At 38.0% G+C, this 20,628-nt stretch overlaps 1 protein-coding gene across 5 annotated transcripts in view; it reads left to right on the top strand.

Moving 5' to 3' along the window:
* The window catches only part of LOC126272954 (septin-7), a 429,014-nt gene that overhangs the window by 370,476 nt on the left and 37,910 nt on the right, over positions 1-20,628 (top strand). The window lies entirely within an intron of this gene.

Here is a 20,628-nt window from a genome sequence, read left to right on the forward strand (position 1 = left end):
GCATTTCTCTTATACAAGATGTCCCAGGAGGAATGGACACTATTCAGGCATATGTCAAGAAAGCATGTTTAATGCAAAACACTCCATATGGCCAAATGCCCTATTTTGATTGGTTTCTGAGATACAACACATTTAATGTATATTTGGTTTTGGGCTAGTAGTGCACATGTGCCTCTTACCCACCCAGCCTCTTTAACATTTAAATCTAGTCCAACATACCTTGTCGCTTTCAGGCTCTTTGCTCAGGATGTCCTTTTGCCATGGAGTGCACAGTTGTCTTTGGTGCGCTGTAAGTGAAGTAGTGGGAGGGATTGGGAGGTTATCAGAGAGAAGCATTGGTTAACTGTGTTTGTACACACACAGGCTAAAATTTCACCAGTTTTCTTCTGAACATGTAGTTCAACAATCTGTGCAAGAACAGCAACACTTTGGTGAAATGGTGCAGCATAGTCCTACTGCCAACACATGGGTGGCATTTTGCATGTATCAGTGTCGCACAAACACTTGTATAATCGACAGTACATGCAGAAAACTTGGACCCATTTCACAAACAGTGTGTCTAAATTCTTCACATTTGTGACAATGCCACGCAACTTGAATTTTGTCAATGTAAAATGACAGTTGTCATTTGCTTCCATTAATACCATTCACTGCTGAAGCCATGTTTATATGGGAGGAATCAACAACACATCCAACAATCACCAATGTTCACAGGAAAATCCACCAGCTACTGTGGAAACCCATTTTTAAAATCATTTTTCAATCAGTACTTGGTGTGGTATGATCAGTAATACGTTTGATAGGTCCAGGCTTTTTAGAAAAGCAAATGATGGGACAGAATTACTTGCAATTTTTTGAAAATTTGTTTGTTGAACACCTTGAAGACATTTCTTTGGCCACACAGATTGCATTGTACTTCTAGCAAGATGGAGGCCCTCCACATTTTATCAGATCTGTGAGGGAACACCCGAAGCACGTGTACCCTAATCGCTGGGTTGATCCTGTTAAGGTTAACTGGCTATTGAGATCACCAGACCATACGCCATTAGATCTTTGTTTATGGAGTGGATGAAGTCTGTGGTGTACAAATGAAAAGTGAAATCGTGAGGTGAACTGCATGGTGCATCATGGATGCTGTTCCTCTCATTGGGGAATGTGTAGAGGCTCTCCTACAATCACAACATGTTCTCCTGAGAGTGCTTAAATACACTGAAGTTGACAGTGGGATATTCGAACATTTATTGTTAACTATGCAACAGCTATAACGTGATGTGTGTGATAATGCTTGGAGGCAAATGTGTCAAAATATGCATTTTTAATTGATACTTTGTAAAACACATATTGTAATCATTACTAACTGTGATACATGTGTAAATGTGCATGTGCTGTAGCTTAGGTAATTTTTGTTAGTTGGTGTGACATATTTTACGTGACTTGGTAGACCACAATTGTCCTTTATCAAATTGTTTGTCTCGACATCCTCTGCACTACGGTGGTAATTTGCAAACAATATCAATGTACTGAATAATACAGGAAATAAATAACAGTGTACATTATATGTGTACTGCCATGGAAACCAGCGGGAATAAGGCTTATGTTCATATGAGGTTTCTTTGCTTCAGAAAATGGTTTCTGCCATACCCTTGAATATTTCCCATTTCTCCTGGGACACACTCTGTAGCATGTATGTTATCAAGTTGTAAAAATTTGTAACATTCACATGAGGAAGCCAATGGTGAAAACATCACATTATGCAGAGAATTTAATTCTACCTGCCAGAGGAAGAACTAACAGATTGAAAAATTAGGTATAGCTTTTCTGCTTTTAACTTTGTGTTTAGCAGTATTTCAAATTTTGCTTCCTGGTGATAAGTACTAGTGTAGGTTCTTGTAAATTTTTATTGACTTTTGAACTAAGGAGAAATGAGAGAGAGAGAGAGAGAGAGAGAGAGAGAGAGAGAGAGAGAGAGAGAGAGAGAGAGTTCCTGGCCCCTTCTGATTCAAACCCTCTTCAGTATACATAAAAACAATCACCCTGGTCATCCCATTAAGGCAGTCTTCATACCCCTACCAGATGTATCTGATTTAGTATGCGTGCGGCAAGGGTCTCTTGAGGTAAATGCTAATTAGCAAATACTTCACAATTCAGTTTGCCAGGTAAGAGAAAATCAGGAATGCAATACATTCAGACAAATGCCTGGTATGACAAAGAGTTACATGTTTTACCAAAACTTGGATTAGAGTTGCACACAGTGTGTAGCGGAAGACACAAAGAGGGAAATATGGTGTCATTTCTCCCTTCCCTCAAGCCCTCATCTCAAGACCATTGTGTTGTGATTTCTTTTACTATATCTGCTATCTTTGCAAACAGTTTGTATGTAATACAGTCAATGCCATGTCCCATTTTGTACTTTGCTAGCTCTGAATCACCTTTGCTCTCTTTTCAGTATAGTTGTCACTATGTTAATGTATTTTGTCACTTTCATTCTATTTTGGTGTTATCATATTTATTTATGTGTGAAGTATTAAGAGTTTTTAGGATATGTAGAACATAAATACACAGCCACCACTATCATTGCATCCTGCTGTAATTTGTCTGGTACTGCTGCATGCTCCTGAATTATGTTAGTAACTTTTGGCTGTCATGGTTTCACTTGGATTCCTGTGCATGTAAGTTGAGATACAGCCTAGCTGTGTTTATAAATGTATTAAGTTTTTTTTCTCTTAAGATGTGCTGCTGGCCCTACAAAAATAGTGCTAAACGGCATGAAAATCTTTGTCTTGCGAAATTAAGTTAACCTTACAAGGGGAGTGGGAGCAGTATTTGCACTCAGTGTAATGTGGGAAGAATACAGAAACTTTGATGGCGGGTATGCAAATCAATAATAACAAGACCGTAACATACAATGAACACATCCATCAGAAAATAGCACAAATTAACCTTTTGATTGCTGCCTGGGTCACACATTGTCCATGCTTTAGTTGCTGCTTTGTCACAGTACACTGGATAACTTCAGATATGTCATCCCTCACCTTTTTTTTTAATTGTTCTGTTATTTGTAGTGGCACTGAGAGAATTAATGTAATTATTTACAATATTTACACGCTTTGTTGCATTTTCTACAAACATATGTGACGATAATGTTCTCTCTCAGTAGCTGCGCCACTGGTCCTTTAGCTGAAAATGTTCATGATAGGTTTATATCTCTTAATAAATAAAAAGAGGAGTCCAGTAGTTCTTTTTAAATGTTAACATGAAATCACTTTGCATATTTATTTACAGAGTTTGATTTCTAACGCTAAAGACCAGGCCTCATTACAGATCAAAAATGTTTATGCAGTTAATGTACTGTGGCATGTTTATGAATGTTACTTGTTAAGTTTATGACTGATTCTAATAGTCACTGCTCATTTCCTCAAATAAATCTGAGACTAGTTCAAACACCACCACTAGAACATACAGTATAGACAATACTGAAAATGTGGAGCAAGTTACATGCTGACCAAAATTGACTCCAAGAAAAACTACTTTCCTGAATTTGTTTATTAGCTCACTGGACTTTTAAGGATGCCTTCTAGTCAAAAACTCTGAAATACAATAACTTTTGAATTACATCATTTGCAGCAAAACTTATTGATACAAAACGTTCAGAACAGTGAATAGCATAATCTGAATAAACAGGTTTCACAGGGGAAATTAATTTACATTAGTTTGTTAATTCATGTAATGTGTGCTCAGGTAACGGATTCTACCTTCAAAATTTTTGGGGGAGATTAACAGTAAGAAAAGGAAAAGAAATGGTACAGTACAGTTATTGTAATGTATTTGACAAAAGTCTCACAGCAAAATGCAAAAACTCAAGAAACTGCTGGATGCACAGTGAAAATTCATTTTTGGGGTTTAGAAGAAATACCAAAATGAAATGAGATTCCATCGATAGTGAAGTCGTGTGAATTACAATGAAATGTCCTCTGTTAAAGTTACAGCAAACTGCAAAGTTTGGTCTAGGAACGCTGAAACATCCGATCTCAAATAGATCGTGCATTGATATACAACCTGTTGAGATTAGAGTAAAAAATAAGGTATGTAATAGTCAAGTGGATCTCTCACACCACCACAGCTTAACGATAAACAGCTGTATGTCTTCAAACTTCTACAGAAGTCGACCATTCCACAGGAAAATCAGTAGCAGCCAAGTACATTCACGGCATTATGCACTTGAGGGGTGCCATTGAATTGCAGTCGGAGAATTAACAATGAAGACAGGGAACAAGTTGACAAGTTTCTGTGTTTGGGCTCGTTGGAGACAACTGGATAGGCAGTATGAGAATTAAACAACAGAGTGAAAATAGTCTGGCTTCCAATTAGCTTGAACAAAAAGTTTTCTGAATTATCACTCCTGACTTCAGGCTTGACTTAAGGTAGTGAGGCATAATTTCTTCTTGCTGGTACTGAATATTGGAGGTGGGGGGGATGATGATGGTGATGGTGATGGTGGTGGTGATGAGGAGGAGGAGGAGGAGGAGGATACTGGCAGTTTGAAATAAACAAAATTTCTTAAAGTAGTTCACACTATTTATTGCACAGTTAGATTTTTTTCCTGGCATTTTACTCACGACTTGCTAGGTTTTACAGTGTAGAACATTGTCAATGTTTGATGACAACTGCATATTCGTGTGTAATGACAAAACTAGAAATTACCAAGTTGCCATTGTTGTTGGATCATGGTGGCCCAGTGGAAATTTGAGGAAGGCAATGACTTTATTCTACCAACAAAGTGGAGGTTTTCTTATAAGAATTTAACAAGAAATTTAGAAGATAAGTTTTTCATAATGGGAAAGATGGTTCTTAAAAGTTCTTGAAAGATACCTTTTCATCCTGCTTTGGTTTTTGGTATACCTTGTGTATGCAGAGCGCTATGCTACAAATGCAGGATCAAATACATTGCCTTATAGGTGATGATACACCTTTACGATGTATTTTCTAAGAAAAATGTGCAGAATGAGTAATGTATGGAATTTTCTTTCCCAATTAGTAGTAAAACCTCAGTAAATCATTGCTAGTAAATTTTTCTATAAATTCTTTAGAATTTTGCTTATGATCATTTTACAAGCAACAGCTGTTACATGCTTTATTATCTACTAGAAATCAACACTCAGTGCTGTTTAGTAGTCCAGTGCACTTTTTTCCTCCCAATTAGAAATGAAGTTGTGCTGGTTATAATCTCTCTTCTTGGTACGTGGTTGTTTGTAGAAGATAGGCGAATAGTCGCACAACTGCTGTGGACTATTGTAGTTGTAAAGGAGAGGGGGGAAAAGTTCAGAATAATACTAAGTAGACCATACATACCCACTTAAACTTCAATGAATAAAATTTTTGTGCTAATAAAGGGACGTAAATGTTGTAGGAGTTGGCCTTTCTCAGTATTCTGTACTGAGAACTAACATGTACTTTGCTGCAGTTAAAGAAAAATGGTAAGGTGTGGGGGAGAAAGAAGAAAACAAGCTTAATGGAAGTTTTCTCATTTCATCCCCCCCTCCCCTCTCTGCCACCACCTTTTTCTTGACAACTGTTGTCACTTACAGGACAGAGACTGCTGTAGAGAGAAGATGAATTTCCAGTCATTTTACAAGGAAAGGGGAGCAGAACAGTGAAGTTTCAGTGATATATTTAAGTTATAGGTTTATGGGTTTTCTTCTATGTTGTTTAAAATTTTAATTATTTTTATAAGCCTTGAAAATTATGCCAGTTTTGAAGATTAGAGAAAAGTCTGTGTTTCAGCCTATTTTAATTCTGTTTGGCAGCAATTTTTCTGTGATATTGGTCAGATTAACACACAAGTAAGGAAAATTGAATTGAATTGAACATGAACTAAATGATTAAGGAAAGCTAAGACATTATTTTGGAGAGCATAAACTATGCATATCTGTGTGTCAGGGCATACAAATAAAATGCTGAGACACATAAGAAATTAGTGGAGTAGCATTTAAACTAAAAGTGCTTGTTGAGGACTGTAAGATAGCTGGGGATGTGGCTTTTGTTCATTTGAGAGAAATTATAAATAGCCAGAATAGCTGGAAACAGACTGTATTGAAAGCAAAGAGAATGTGAGGTACAAACAGAAGAGAAAAATATGTAAAAGAAGAGAATACACAAGCAGAGGAAAATTAGGTTATTCTAACCCTCCCTATCTGCTTGACAGTATATTCCTATAAAAGTGATGATGTAGTAAGTTTGTATTTTGAATTTTGCTTTAGATGGTTGTGATGGGGGAGCACGTTGAGTTGGATGGTATATTTTGCAGCTTGGTGAACAGAATAAATGTCATTTTATATACATGACAGTTCCAGTTCACAAGATTCAGGGCCATTATTTTACATGTGCTCTGACAGTAAGCATGAAATCCTGCATTATATTCAGCAACAGTATTTAAAAGCATATGGGCAATTTAACTTATTTTATACATATATTAACATGGTGTGTATTGATATTTAAAACTTCCCTGTGTATACATTTTCCATAAGATTTTGGGTGAACTGCCAGATGTTGATAATGTGCTGCCACAATATTGCAGCGCAGAATTTTCTCTCCGTATTCAGGTATATAATGGAGAAAATGCACTTATCTTCTCTAAGACCCTCTCTCTCTCTCTCTCTCTCTCTCTCTCTCTCTCTCTCTCTCTCTCTCTCTCTCTCTCTCTCTCTCTCTCTCTCCCCCCTAATGACTGGATCCCACACATTTTCCAACTGGAAACAACTGTCCCAATTGATCTGTTTGGATTATTTGCATACCGCATGGAACCCTGTCATTGGAAAATGCTGTGCTCTGCATTACCAGTATCTTTCTAGGATTTTATTAAATTGTGATAGATCTAATATTGATAAGGTGAGATTTCACCATGGAGGAAGCTCTAACCAATGCACAGACTTACAACCGTAGCATGTGCATACAAGTAATGGCTGCAAGAGTATACTTTGTGTGCATCAGCAGTTTCTAAAAAGAAATGCTCAGTGTACTTTTGACACTATACATCTTAAAGCTAGGCAGAAGACAATGTGCCAAAGTATCGTGGCAGAAACTTAATGATATCCAGCATTTTTCACTACCTAAATCATCTATATCACTGTATAAAGTACAAACATGCTAGTGTGTAGAACATAATTGTTTTGAGTGTAGCCTTGTATGGAAGTGAAGCTTGGATGATAAGCATTTAAGACAAGAAAAGAATAAAAACTTTTGAAATGTTATGCGACAGAAGAATGCTGAAGATTAGATGGATAAATCAAATGATGAATGAGTAGGTGTTGAATTAAATTGGAAAGGAATGAAATATATGGCACATCTTGACTAAAAGTTGCTAGGGCACATCCTGAAGCATCAAGAAATTATAAATTTGGTAACTGAGAGAAGCATGGATGGTAAAAATTTAGAGGCAGACCAAGTTTCAAATACCACGGTGGTGGTGGTATTGGTATTGTTAATGCTGCTGCTGCTTGTGCCCTGTTGCTGTTAGTACTAGTGCCAATGTAAAAAGTTATACTAGTTAGCAGTCAGCCAAATGTTGTACCCAGGCTGATAGAAATTGATGAACTAATTTATCTATGTTCAAAGATAATATTTGGAAACTGTGCAGAAGAGAATTTTGTGTGTGTGTGTGTGTGTGTGTGTGTGTATCTATTTATGGTGTGCACGTTTGTATAGTGTAGGTTATCATCATCAGAGATCTTTCCAATAGACATTGTAATGTTTGTAAGACATCCAGTGAAGTAGGTGAACTAGATAAACATTTGTAGGGTTTTGGGGGTGTTTGTGTGTGTGTGTGTGTGTGTGTGTGTGTGTGTGTGTATGTGTGTGTGTGTGTGTGTGTGTGTACATAAATAAATCTTTGGCATGTGCATGCAAAAATGGTTTGATACACTTGTACAGTTTCACTTCCATTTTCAGTAAAACGAATTTCTAATATATATCCTTGTGTTCAGTTTATGCCCTCAAGGATTGATGAACAGTTTCATGACAGTATGGTAAGTTATTGAGAACAAAAGTACTATAAGTACTTAATTTAAACAAGACCATTTTTGTATGCCATAGCCAAGCAGCTTTTCTCTCTGCAATTCATCTTTAGCTTGATTTACGTATTATAAACTGCTTTTAACATGAAGAGTTGTTGCCATTTTTTAAATCTGAATTTGTGTGCAAGTTTATGTTGTTCATCTGTGTTACCAGTAGTAAATGTTAAAAAAGCTGTACTTAGTTGAAATAAGAATCATCATAATTATGCAGGCTAAATGAAAATTTGGGAAATAAGACTTAATCAGTGGACGTAGCCTTCTTGTATGAGTGACGAAATTAAAGAACTGCAAAAAAACAACTGGAAACAAGGCAGAAATGCGACAACAGCATGATGGTACGGACTCCCTATCTCTAAGATCAGTACGAGTAAGATAATGGAAGAGAAACAGGCCGATTCAAGTGGCATCGATGCCTCAAGTGCAGTGGGCAAATGAAAGCAGTAGAATTTTCTCAATGTCTTGGATGATTAATTTCATGTTTCATAGATCATTTGACAGTTTATATTGAAATGGTGTAGAACAAGTTGGTTTACAGACTACATATACATAATTTGTATGTATGAAAGCCTGAGCTACACTAATGGTAGCAAATCCTGGTGGACTAAAACTATTATGATGGGATAAGTAATTAGAGGAATAAACCGAGAGAGGAGAAATGATGAGTTAGTAAACGGAAAGACTGTGGGTGGACTGGAGAATCTGATGATTTTTACATTACTTGTATACTAGGGGAGGTAACATTTTTGCCCCAGATAAGTTTTGACTCAAAGATACTTGTAATCCCTCTTCACCGGGACAAATAGTGGACAAGGACCCATGAAACATACATTTTAGTAACAACTAAGACGACGAAAATTTTTTTTTCCTGTAATGGAAATTTGTATATGCAACCCCACCTCCCCAACCTCTGACACACACACACACACACACACACACACACACACACACACACACACACACACACGGACAGACCTGTAACAAACCAATTCACTGATGCAACTCTTTTTAGGTCTAACAATAAATGCTGAGAACATAGAGATTTTGGTGCTGCTGTTGTGGCTATTTCAATGGCTACTGTTAGGTTTATCCCACTTTCTACAGAAATTTTTGACCATGTTGAAGTACAGTCTTACTTGCGTATAATATATTAGAAAGGATAAAATATTTTTTTCTGCCAGAGACTGTGTTGTTTCACTGAAAATAACTCTCCAGTTTATAGTGTGGTGATACATATTGTGCCCCAACAATACCAATTTCCATTATGAGTGATGTAAATATCATTTGTTGCTTGCCTCAGTGGTGTTAATTTCCATGGAAAGTGGATGAACTTCTGAGTACTGCGCCACTCAAATGTCTGCAATGACAACACAAAATACCCCAATAGTAACATATTTTTACTCCACAATTTCTTGTCGGTCTTAAGAGTTACATCACTGAATTTGTTTTGTACAGGCCTGTTGTCCAGGTGCAATAAAATGCCACAGCTAATTTTTGAAAACATACGATGATGCCTGTATCGAGGTGATTAACATAATTATTAACATTTGTTGGTCTTTGTTTCATTATCCCCTAGTCACTGTTTGTCTAGGAGAAAAGAGGTTACAAAGGTCTGTAATGAATTGGAAGTTATTGGAGGAGAAAAGGTAGATGTCATATACCTGGCATCTCTCCAAAGAGTCGTCAGCCGCATTCTCTCTGGGGCATTGATAGATATTTGCATTTTAGATTTTTCCAAGTAACAGATTTGAGTAACCCCAAATAAATACTACAAATAAAGTGTACCATTTGAAGAATATTACCAAAGGAAAACATTGGTTTATTTGTCATTGGAAAGAAATTGTTTTTTGCAGTGAGGTTCTATGTGCATGTTCAATAGAACACTCCCAAAATATGTAATAAAATGAAACACCTGTAGCTATTGTTTTGATATTATCAGTCACATGGTTGGACATACAAAAACTCCCAAAATAGTGTAGAGCCATATTCAGTTCAAATATACGTATTAGTAGGGACTGAAGAACCGCAAAGAATAACAAACACTCCCCTAGTGACTGAGCAGTGCCGTTGCTTGGTGGTGGCAGGCAAACAGTTGGGGCCAACTGGGCTGTGAGAACAAGCCGCAGTCTAGTAAAACTCTGCTAAATATCACTTTCTAAAAAATTTTTATAGACCCATCTGGTGATTCAGTGCCCATATCCTGAATACAGAAGTACCTGATGCATTTTGCTATACTTTTGGATTTTAAAAAAAAGCTGTATCCAGTGTGTTTTAGGACTAATCATATTGGCAAACGTATGTCTGCATACTTTCACTGTCCATTTGCCCAAAGCCAATGATAGATCTACGCCACACTTTGTCTCTGCAACACAACTTAATTGTTGCTGGAGTACTGGTTGTCTTAATGGTTTCCTATCCATGTTAGCAGATATTGTTAAACTGAATATTGTAACAAACCAAAATGTGACCCCTCTGTCAAATGGGCTTATAATATTCCACTTTGAAAAATACTTGACATTGCACAGAACTTGTGATGAACAGTACTTGTTTGGGCTAACTCCATGTACGAAGTGAGAAAATGAAGTTGCAAATATCTATTGAAGCACCAAAAATGCTTGTAATTGTTCTTAATAGTAGTACATGGTATATAGTAAAAGTAAGTAAATGGACTACACCAGAAATGTTGAGATAAGGTAGACTATAGCAAGTGATTTTAGAGGAATTATGCTATTCAGTCATGGATAGGAGATTTGTGATAGAGCAGAAAGAAGGTACTTCACAGAGAAATGGGATGATTTTCACATCCTTATACTTTTATATCCCAAGTAACATTGGAAATTTTCTCCTTTACTGATTGGTCAGTATCTGTAGAGAGAAAAAAAAAATAATTTTGAAGTCCACCTTGACACTCTCACTTCATTTGTTACATTCAAATCAGTTTTGATGACAATTTCATCATCATCCGTGGGCTTTTATTCTATACCCCTTTCTTTCCTCTACATATTACAACATTATTGCATGGTATATTTCTTCATACGATATGTCATGTCAGTCCCAGTTTACCTGGTGACTGCCTACATTATGTATGAAAATAAGTTAATCATACTGCTGCAATGTTGGCATTACTTTTGAAAATCTTTAACAAAATACATCATTGAATGAATGTGATTGTCAGTGATACGGTAAGTACTAGTTAAGTTCGTAGTGCAATAACTGAAAGATGTGATCCCTAGACCAGCAATGGTGCAGTTGCACAATTACAGTGGACTGGTTAGCTATGTTTTCACATGTAGTGATGAAATTTCCAAACTAGTCAATTAGTAAATCAGAGCCAATGTTGTATGACAAAATGAAACATGAATGAATGTTGTAATGTGTGAGGGAAACAGAGGAAAAGAATAAAAGCCCACTGATAATTGCAAAATTATCACACAAACTAGTTTAGTTACAACAAACATACATTCACATCAAGTTGAACACACAGATCCCCTAGTACGACACTTAATGTCTCCATGAGGAGTTGGTTGGTGTCTTTTCTCTGACATTTATGAAGAAATTTTCAGTTTTATTTGTGTGATCTGCAGGTGGAATCACCACAGAGAAACTGTGCTGAAGTGACATTTCATGCAACACCAATTGTCTAGGAGATCGATTGTTTTCACTTTTTATTTCAATGTTTCACCAAGGTCACAATTTTGATTTCTTTAATTTCTTTTAGCCATTGCCATCAACAAATTCTATCAAAACATGAAATGAAAGCAGAACATTAGACACAAACTATTAGGACAATAATCTTTACTCGTGTTTCTTTGGATATTTTGTATTCAGTCAGATGTACATACTACACACAAGTGCTGTGTAACAGGTAGCAGATGCATATTTAAAAAAGTAAGTAGCTGCCACTCCTAGGATGTGTTGGTGGTAAATTCACGATTGTCCTTAGCGCATGGTTGAAACTAGTGTGCAGTTATTGTAATAGCATTAAAGTATATAATATGTCATATGTTAAAGTAGTCTGCTGCACTTACACTATATGTATGCAGCAGTGAGTTTCTGTCAAAAACATTTGACATGTGCAGAAAGTGGATCAAGATAAACATCAAATCATTAATGTCCACTATATAAGTGAAAAACCATACATAAACTCATTAAACATCAGTAAGCAAATTCCCTGTTGGCAAACGCTCTCCCTGGAGGCTACCCATGTCGTGCTATTGTCTTTAAATCTATTTAGTTGTGATGTTGCCAGATATGCACCACATGTTTGTGACATTGGCCACAGTTTCAATACTAGGCCCCAGAGTCTGGCAGCAGGTCCTTGTCATCCACTTACACAAGTATGTTTCTGAACACATCAAAACTAGTAAATTTGTGATTCTTTAAAGTTGCTAACTCCCATGTATAAGCAAGCTATCCTTTTTATAATATTGTGTTTAACTGGTCACTTATGGCTGCTTACTTAATGCTACAAGGTTTCCTACTCACCTGTAGCTGTTGCATCTGTAGTGATGAGCAGTCCCACTAGAAATATATCAAAAATGTCACTGAGGTCTTCAGAGTCCATAATTACTCTCCCAACCTTATAGAGAAATGGATATCTGGTGCCTTGTCTCTCCAGTAACCCACAACCTCACGAAGTCCCCACGTCTGGCCACAGGTAGGGCAGCTAGGCGCAGTCAGGAGCTTAGACAGAGTATGGGTGTGGAGAGCTTGGGGGGGGGGGGGGCGGGGGGTGACAGAAAAGGAGAAAAGTAAAAACATTGTGTGTGTGTTCGTGGACTAGGCAGCTGTGTAGTGCTAGAGTGGGAATAAGGAAGGGAGTAAGTAGCTGAAGGACAATGACTAATGAAGGTTGAGCCCAGGGAATGTAGGATATATTGCAGGGTAAGTTCAAACCTGTGCAGTTCAGAAAAGCCATTGTTCAGAAGGAAGGAATTGGATAGCACACACTGTGAAGCAATCATTGAAATGAAGATCATTGTGTTGGGCAGAATGCTCAGCAACTGGGTGATCCATCTGTTGCTTGGCCACAGTTTGTTGGTGACCATTCGTGGACACGCACAGCTTGTTGGTTGTCATGCCCATATAGAGTGCTGCACAGTGGTTGCAGCTTAGCTTGTAGATCACATGACTGGTTTCACAGATAGACCAGCCTTTAAGGCGATAGGTGATGCGTGTGACTGGAATGGAGTGGGTGGCGGCAGTTGGATGTATGGAACAGGTCTTGTATCTAGATCTATTACAGTGATAAAAACGATGAGGCAAGCAGTTGGAAGCAGGGGTTGTGTAGGGATGGACGAGGATATTGCGTGGGTTCGGTGGGCAGTGGAATACCGCTGTGGGAAGGATAGTGGGTAGGACATGCCTCATTTCAGGGCATGAGAAGAGTTAGTTGAAACCCTGGCGGAGAATGTGATTCAGTTGCCCTTGTCCTGGGTAGCATTGAGTCATGAGGAGAACACTTCTCTGTGGCTGGACAATGGGACTTTGTGAAGTTGTGGGTTACTGGGCAGACAAGGTGTCAGAGATCTGTTACTTCATAAGGTTGGGAGAGTAATTATGGACTCTGAAGGCATCAGTGACATTTTTGATATATTTCTAGTGGGACAGCTCTTCACTACAGATGCAACAGCTACAGGTGGCTAGGGTGTATGGGAGGGACCTCTTGGTATGGAATGGGTGGCAGCAGTTAAAGGCTAGGTATTGCTGATGGTTGGCAGGTTTGCTATGGAAGGAAGTACTCATGTAGCAATCTTTAAGGTGGAGGTCAACATTGAGGAAGGTGACTTAGTGGGTTGAGGAGGACCAGCTGAATCGAATGGGGAAGGTGTTGTGGTTCTAGAAGAATGTGGCTAGGGTGTCCTCACCCTTGATCCATATCATGAAGATGTCATCTATGGATCTGAACCAGGTGATGGGTTTAGGATACTGAGTGGCTAGGAAGGATTCCTCTAGATAGCTCATGAACAGTTTGGCAGAGGATGGTGCCATGCGGGTGCCAATTGTCGTACTCCCTGCAGTTTATCATACTTTTCCATAACCCTACTGGCTTCAAACTTTGTTAGTCACTGTCTTTCCCTTTCCGCTTCCCTGTTCCCACTGCAACACTAGACAGCCTTCTATTCCACCAGCACACCCACAGTCTTTTTACTTCTCTCCTACCCTCTCTCCACCTTGTCCCTGTATGTTCCCACAAGCTGCACTTTATTGTTCCCCACCCCTACCCTGCCATTCCAACCCCTACACACCCTAGCCTCCTCCTTACCCCCTCCATCCAGACTGCTTCTCACAATCTGGCCTCAGCAGCCACAGACAGTGGTCGTATATGTGCGAGTTGCATCTGCATGAACGTGCCTGTGCATGCTGTCCTAGTTCAGGATGAAAGCTTACTTGGTTAGCAATCTATCTGTGGTAGTCCATCCTGGATTTTACATTTTTTGACTAATTAAACAGTTAAGTTTAATATTTAAAGCAACTAGCACAGCCTTAAGCAAGTGGCCATTATTAACTACCAGCTAATAAGCAAATATTCTTTATCCATAGGCAGCAAATATTCTTTATCCATAGGCAGCTGCAACTGACCAGTAAAAGAAACAGTTAGATTAAATTTTTACAAGCAAAATAATGCAGAATTAAACAAGTGACTATTATTGATTAGCAGCCAGCTTACTTACACAATACCAGGCATGATATTATTGAGAGAATGCCAAAGAACAACTGGCATTAAGAGTCTCTGAATAAACAATTACTGTTTAGAAGCAGATGGGTGTAACTGACCAGGGAAAGAAACAATTAAATCCGGTCTTTACCAGAAATGTAACACTATATTAGCCAAGCGATATTCATATATGGCACATCAAACTTCGTTGGCTTGCATGCAATGAAAGGCACCATTTTACATCACCTTTTCCAATTGTTAATGCATCCCCACACAGTACAGGATAATTTCAGGAGCTGAGCAAATCACAGAGAGCACTTTAACAGACAGAAAGTGCCTATTTGCCACAATCCCATCTTAATGAAAGACATTCCGTACACAGCAGCACCTTTCAAAGTTTCAACACTAACTTAAGTGTGGGAAAACAGGGCGCACCCTCAGCATCGCACCTCCCTCCCCTTCACGGCCCAAAACCAGATTTAAGTCTTAAACACCGTGCAAGCTTATGGTGACCTGGGGGAAAATAAGGGAACTTTTTTGTAAAGTTTGGGAATTCTCACTGTAATTCAATAGATAAGGTGTACTCAAAGCCTGACCACAGCCTTTACCACAGCTTGGCACCAAACCCAGTACCACAGCCAGGAGCCCTGCACCAACAGACATCATTGATCTGCCGCATATGCTTCCGTTGATAGCGGTCACCTGCCTCTCCTTAGGCTGGCCTCTGCCACGGGTGTGTAGACAACACTGCTCCCAAAGCTGGCCGTCACAGTGTGCCCTCGGTTTGCTACAGCTGCCTCTCCCCATCCATAAAGTCTCACTTCGAACTTTATACTTCATGGCATGGCTCACGCCCTCAAGCCTCGAGCTGTGTGTCAATATATTTGCCTGTCGCAATTGACAGTGGGCAGAATCGATGAGCACATCATATAGTCTGCATAATTGTGCTCATTTGTATGAAAAAGGTAGTTTTTCCTGGATATCAGTGTTTATGATGTCATATCTCCTGAGCTGTGTTGTACTGTTGTATAATTTTGCCAGTACATTCAGCGGTATATGCGAATACTGTCAGCAAAATATGTTGCAAGTACAGTTAACAGTAAAGAAGTAATTCATTAAAATTCATGCCTGATTCAGCAGTTTCACTGCACAAGTACAAAAAATGTATGAGGGGATAAAGCTTTTGCCATCCGTCATTTTGGAGGTTATCAGTGAGAGGCAGTTTTGTAAAGGTTTGAAAAATTGAGCAGCAGATCCCCCATCTGTCTACGACAGTAACCTATTACAATAAAGTTCCCACTCTTTGTGCCGCATGTGTCCAATCATAATGTAATGTCATGCCGTGCTAGCAGTCACGACAAGATACAGCAATTCTGCACAGTAGAAACACACTAGTAGATGTAGGAGGAGACCTCTGTAACTGTGGCTGAAACATTTGTTCCACCAGTAATAGTTTTTTTTTATAACATGGCACGCTACCATACCTAGAAAATTGTTTAAAGTTCTTTTGTAATTGACTTAAGTGCTCTTGTTTTCAAATACTGGTTGAATATAATCTGGGTATTTGCATGCAGCGAGCTGCGGTGCCTCAAGACATACGTTAAACTTTTGATAGGAGATTATACCTCTTAATGAGTAGCTTATGGCAGGGTTTTAAATTTTTAAATTCTGTCAATAATTCCGTGAGATATTGAAAATCAAATTTTTGTTTGCCCTGGAATCCATTTGATAGGTAGCTTACAATTGGGACTGTGAATGATGTACTGGCCCCTCTGTGAGTGATGGAAGTCTACTGACTTTGTGCTGCCCCAGAATGTTTACACTCATTGCCAACATTATCTAAGCAACAGTATTTTGTGCCTTAACAATAAGCAGCTGTTGTAAGTATAGTGATGATCTGTTTAAGGTGTTACGTGTGGTGAATGTTAGGCTTATTTGCAAAAATGATTGAAGAAAATGTATCTGGTCCTACTGGTGACTCACTGTAAACTTTTATGTTATTTCTGTAATGCATTAATCCATTACATGTTTCTTTCTTTTATACACTATAAGCTGGCTGCTCTGGAGAAAGAAGGCAGGGCTTGTCTCTGCAGGCAATGTGCTACAAGTCTTATTGCAAGCATCCGCTCCCAGAATCTTCCACTCAAGGGCTGCATAAAATTGCCAATCAGTATCATGAACAGGGTCGTTTAATAATATATATAACTGTTATGATTAAATTAGTTTTGTCTGTAAGTGGTTGTTGTATATTTCCATGGATGTGGATGTCGATTTCCTTGGTACCTTCTGTAAGATATCTAGGTTGTTTTGGATGTCACCTGCTGCAAACTTTTCAGCCTCAAAGTGCAGAAGTGAAAACAGAAATTGCTCTTGTTGTTTCTGTAAGTATATTCCTTAAAGCAAAGAGCAGAATTTCTTCTCGTCTGGCTAACATAACGCTTGTCACAGTCTCTACAGCTAAATCCATAAGCACCACGGATTCTAAAAGCACATTTCTATTACTTCTGACCTTGTAGTGTAATGTTGAGTCAGTAGTAGTACTTCTAATTTGAAAACTTGTCTTCACCTGAGATTTTTTTAAAGCACTGTGTGGTGATGTCATATGACACAGCAACATTTCTTACAGCTTTGACTAACACTGTTTACTTTTTGTTTCCATTTAATTTTGTTATATATTTTTATGTTGTCGATTTCTTTGTGACCTTTAGCTTTTGGGTCTTTTACAACAGTAATTAGCTCCCTCCCAATTTTGTCTTCATCGATCGTTAATTTCGGCATCCTGTTGAACATTCCTCTGAAGTACGCTGATTTTTATCTTTTAGGATGGCAAGGCCCCTTTAATTATTGAATCCATACCTGTTGGCTTCCTAAAAATCCAAAATTTATGTTTTCTGCCTTTATTAGAATTTGATGAAGTAGAAGGCATAAACTTTCTGGATCACTTGTTAATAAAAAAAGATGGGATACTTAATTTCAGGTTAGGAAGATAACAAATATGATACAATTATTAACAGGAGAGCTTGCTATCCTAAAAGATATAAATTGGCGTACTTCACAGCAATGGTGAAAATAATGCTGAAACTATCTTTGTAAGTAGACAATGTTCAGAAGGTCCAGTCACTGTTACAATAGTGGCAAAAGCTAATGGTTACAAAGAAGATGTCAGTAAAATATATATTAAAATTAAACTAAATGGGGAAAAGAAATTAAAACAGTATTACTCAAAGCAGTAAGATGTCTATTGCTATGTCATAACAACATGGCATAATATTACAAGATTGCACAGTATTTTTAACAAACATAGTTTTTCAAATTTGCGTGTGGAGTGAATTGGGGTACATGCAGAGATACTGGCAAGTAAAATATTGATAAGATAGGAAGGATTTCTGGAGTTTTCTTTAAGGAGCAGACATCCAAGAAGAACCAGCGTGAGGCTGAAAAGCATGCAGTGGGTGACTTCAAAAAAAAGCTAGAGATCTTACATAAGGTGCCAAAGAATAGTTGTTGGGTGAAAATATACAGGAGATGAAAATATACAGCCATATGTATTGCTTGTTGATGTATTCAGAAACTTTCTAGTGTAAGTGGACAGCAGTGCGGCTCTAGCAGTATCACAAGTGAACAACTTTGAAGACAACTGCAAGGCATTGGACAGGCTCCAGGGAGAGCATTTGCCAACAGCTAATTTGCACACTGATCTTCAATAGTTCTATATATCACTTTTAACTTCTTTTTCCTTATTAATTTATATGGTGCAATTTGATGTTTTTATGTATAACTTCATCCATTTGCTGCACATATGGTTGAAAGTTTTTCTTGCCAGAAATGCACTGCTATGCACACATAATCAGAGTACAAAAAATTATGATACATTTATTTTAATATTCATTGTTATCTATTGTAATGATATTACTACTACCACACACTTATTTTTAACAATATGATAAGGATAATCATGTCATCTTATCAACAATGCTGCCTAGGAGAGACAGCTACCTGTTTTTTAAAAAACGTAGTTGCTATGTGTCACACAGCAGTTGTATGTTGTAACTTCTGACTGGATACAACACATCCAAAGAAACACTTGTCAAGGTGGTATGTTGTACTGTACGTATACAGTAGCCTTTTTTTTAATGTAGCTTGTGTCTAATGTTTTATTTCCATTTCAAGTTTTAACAGAAATCTGTTCATGGCAATATACAAAACTAGTTATTAAAGAAATTAAAATTGTGGTCTTGACAGAATGTTGTCATGAAAAATGCAGAAAAATGAACAGACTCCTAGTCAAACATTGTCTTCAATTGGTAAATTGTTTTCGTGCTCATCATGAACTTAATGCTGTTTCAAGTGTAATTTTGTCTGTCATATCTACAGAGCAGTTTCAAATTGTCTGTTGTGAAATTGTCCAAGTGCTTTTATTGGAGGTGATAACGAAACACAAACAATATAATCAGTAAGTTGGGAAGGCTACAGCACAACAGTTTTGTGACGACAGGTCATTGCTGTTCAGTCCTACAGCATTTTTATCGAGCTGTTACTGTAAATACTGATTATTCTCTACATTTTGCTGCCACCATCAATAGTTATTGTTGAAAGGAATATTGAACCAATACATTTATCATGTTCTGTAGATCTAGTCAAAGGGAAGAACATTCAGGGATGTGGAAAAAGTCAAGTTATTTTTCCAGCTTAATTAAATAGCTGCTGGTAGCTTATTTTTACATGAAAACACTGATATTTTTCAGAGAAAATTTATAACTGCAGGGACTTCTACACAATACACTATTACTTCAGCTGATGAAATCAGTGGCGTTTGGGCTTTGAAATAAATTCAAAGGCAGGTGAAAATTTGTGGCGGACTGGGACTGTAATCTAGATTTTCTGCTTAATCTGAGCAGTTGCCTTGACATCGCCTATCCTCGCATGCTTCTCATCCCAACCAAATTCCCATGCTGTCATACGCAAGTAGCAAGTTTGACCATTCTTCTCCTACTGGCAGCTCACACCAATACCCACAGGAGTTGAGACATAACATTAATCTGCACTGAAATAATTGCAAAAGCCATTGTGCTCATAAACATGAAGATACACACACTTATACATGTACATCACCACCATTACTCAATACATATATCGTCTCCGACTCGCCAACCTTGTGATGATTGCAAGTCCAGGCATCAAGTGGCATACTAGAATTAAAATAACACTTACTGGTATCCCTATAATTATTGTTGTTGTTGTTGTCTTCAGTCCTGAGACTGGTTTGATGCAGCTCTCCATGCTACTCTATCCTGTGCAAGCTGCTTCATCTCCCAGTACCTACTGCATCCTACATCCTTCTGAATCTGCTTAGTGTACTCATCTCTCGGTCTCCCTCTACGATTTTTACCCTCCACACTGCCCTCCAATGCTAAATTTGTGATCCCTTGGTGCCTCAAAACATGTCCTACCAACCGATCCCTTCTTCTAGTCAAGTTGTGCCACAAACTTCTCTTCTCCCCAATCCTATTCAATACCTCCTCATTAGTTACGTGATCTATCCACCTTATCTTCAGTATTCTTCTGTAGCACCACATTTCGAAAGCTTCTATTCTCTTCTTGTCCAAACTAGTTATCGTCCATGTTTCACTTCCATACAGGGCTACACTCCAAACAAATACTTTCAGAAACGACTTCTTGATACATAAATCTATATTCGATGTTAACAAATTTCTCTTCTTCAGAAACGCTTTCCTTGCCATTGCCAGTCTACATTTTATATCCTCTCTACTTCGACCATCATCAGTTATTTTACTTCCTAAATAGCAAAACTCCTTTACTACTTTAAGTGTCTCATTTCCTAATCTAATTCCCTCAGCATCACCCGATTTAATTTGACTACATTCCATTATCCTCGTTTTGCTT

This window comes from Schistocerca gregaria, chromosome 5, assembly GCF_023897955.1.
Source record: "Schistocerca gregaria isolate iqSchGreg1 chromosome 5, iqSchGreg1.2, whole genome shotgun sequence".
NCBI classification, from domain to species: Eukaryota; Metazoa; Arthropoda; class Insecta; order Orthoptera; family Acrididae; genus Schistocerca; species Schistocerca gregaria.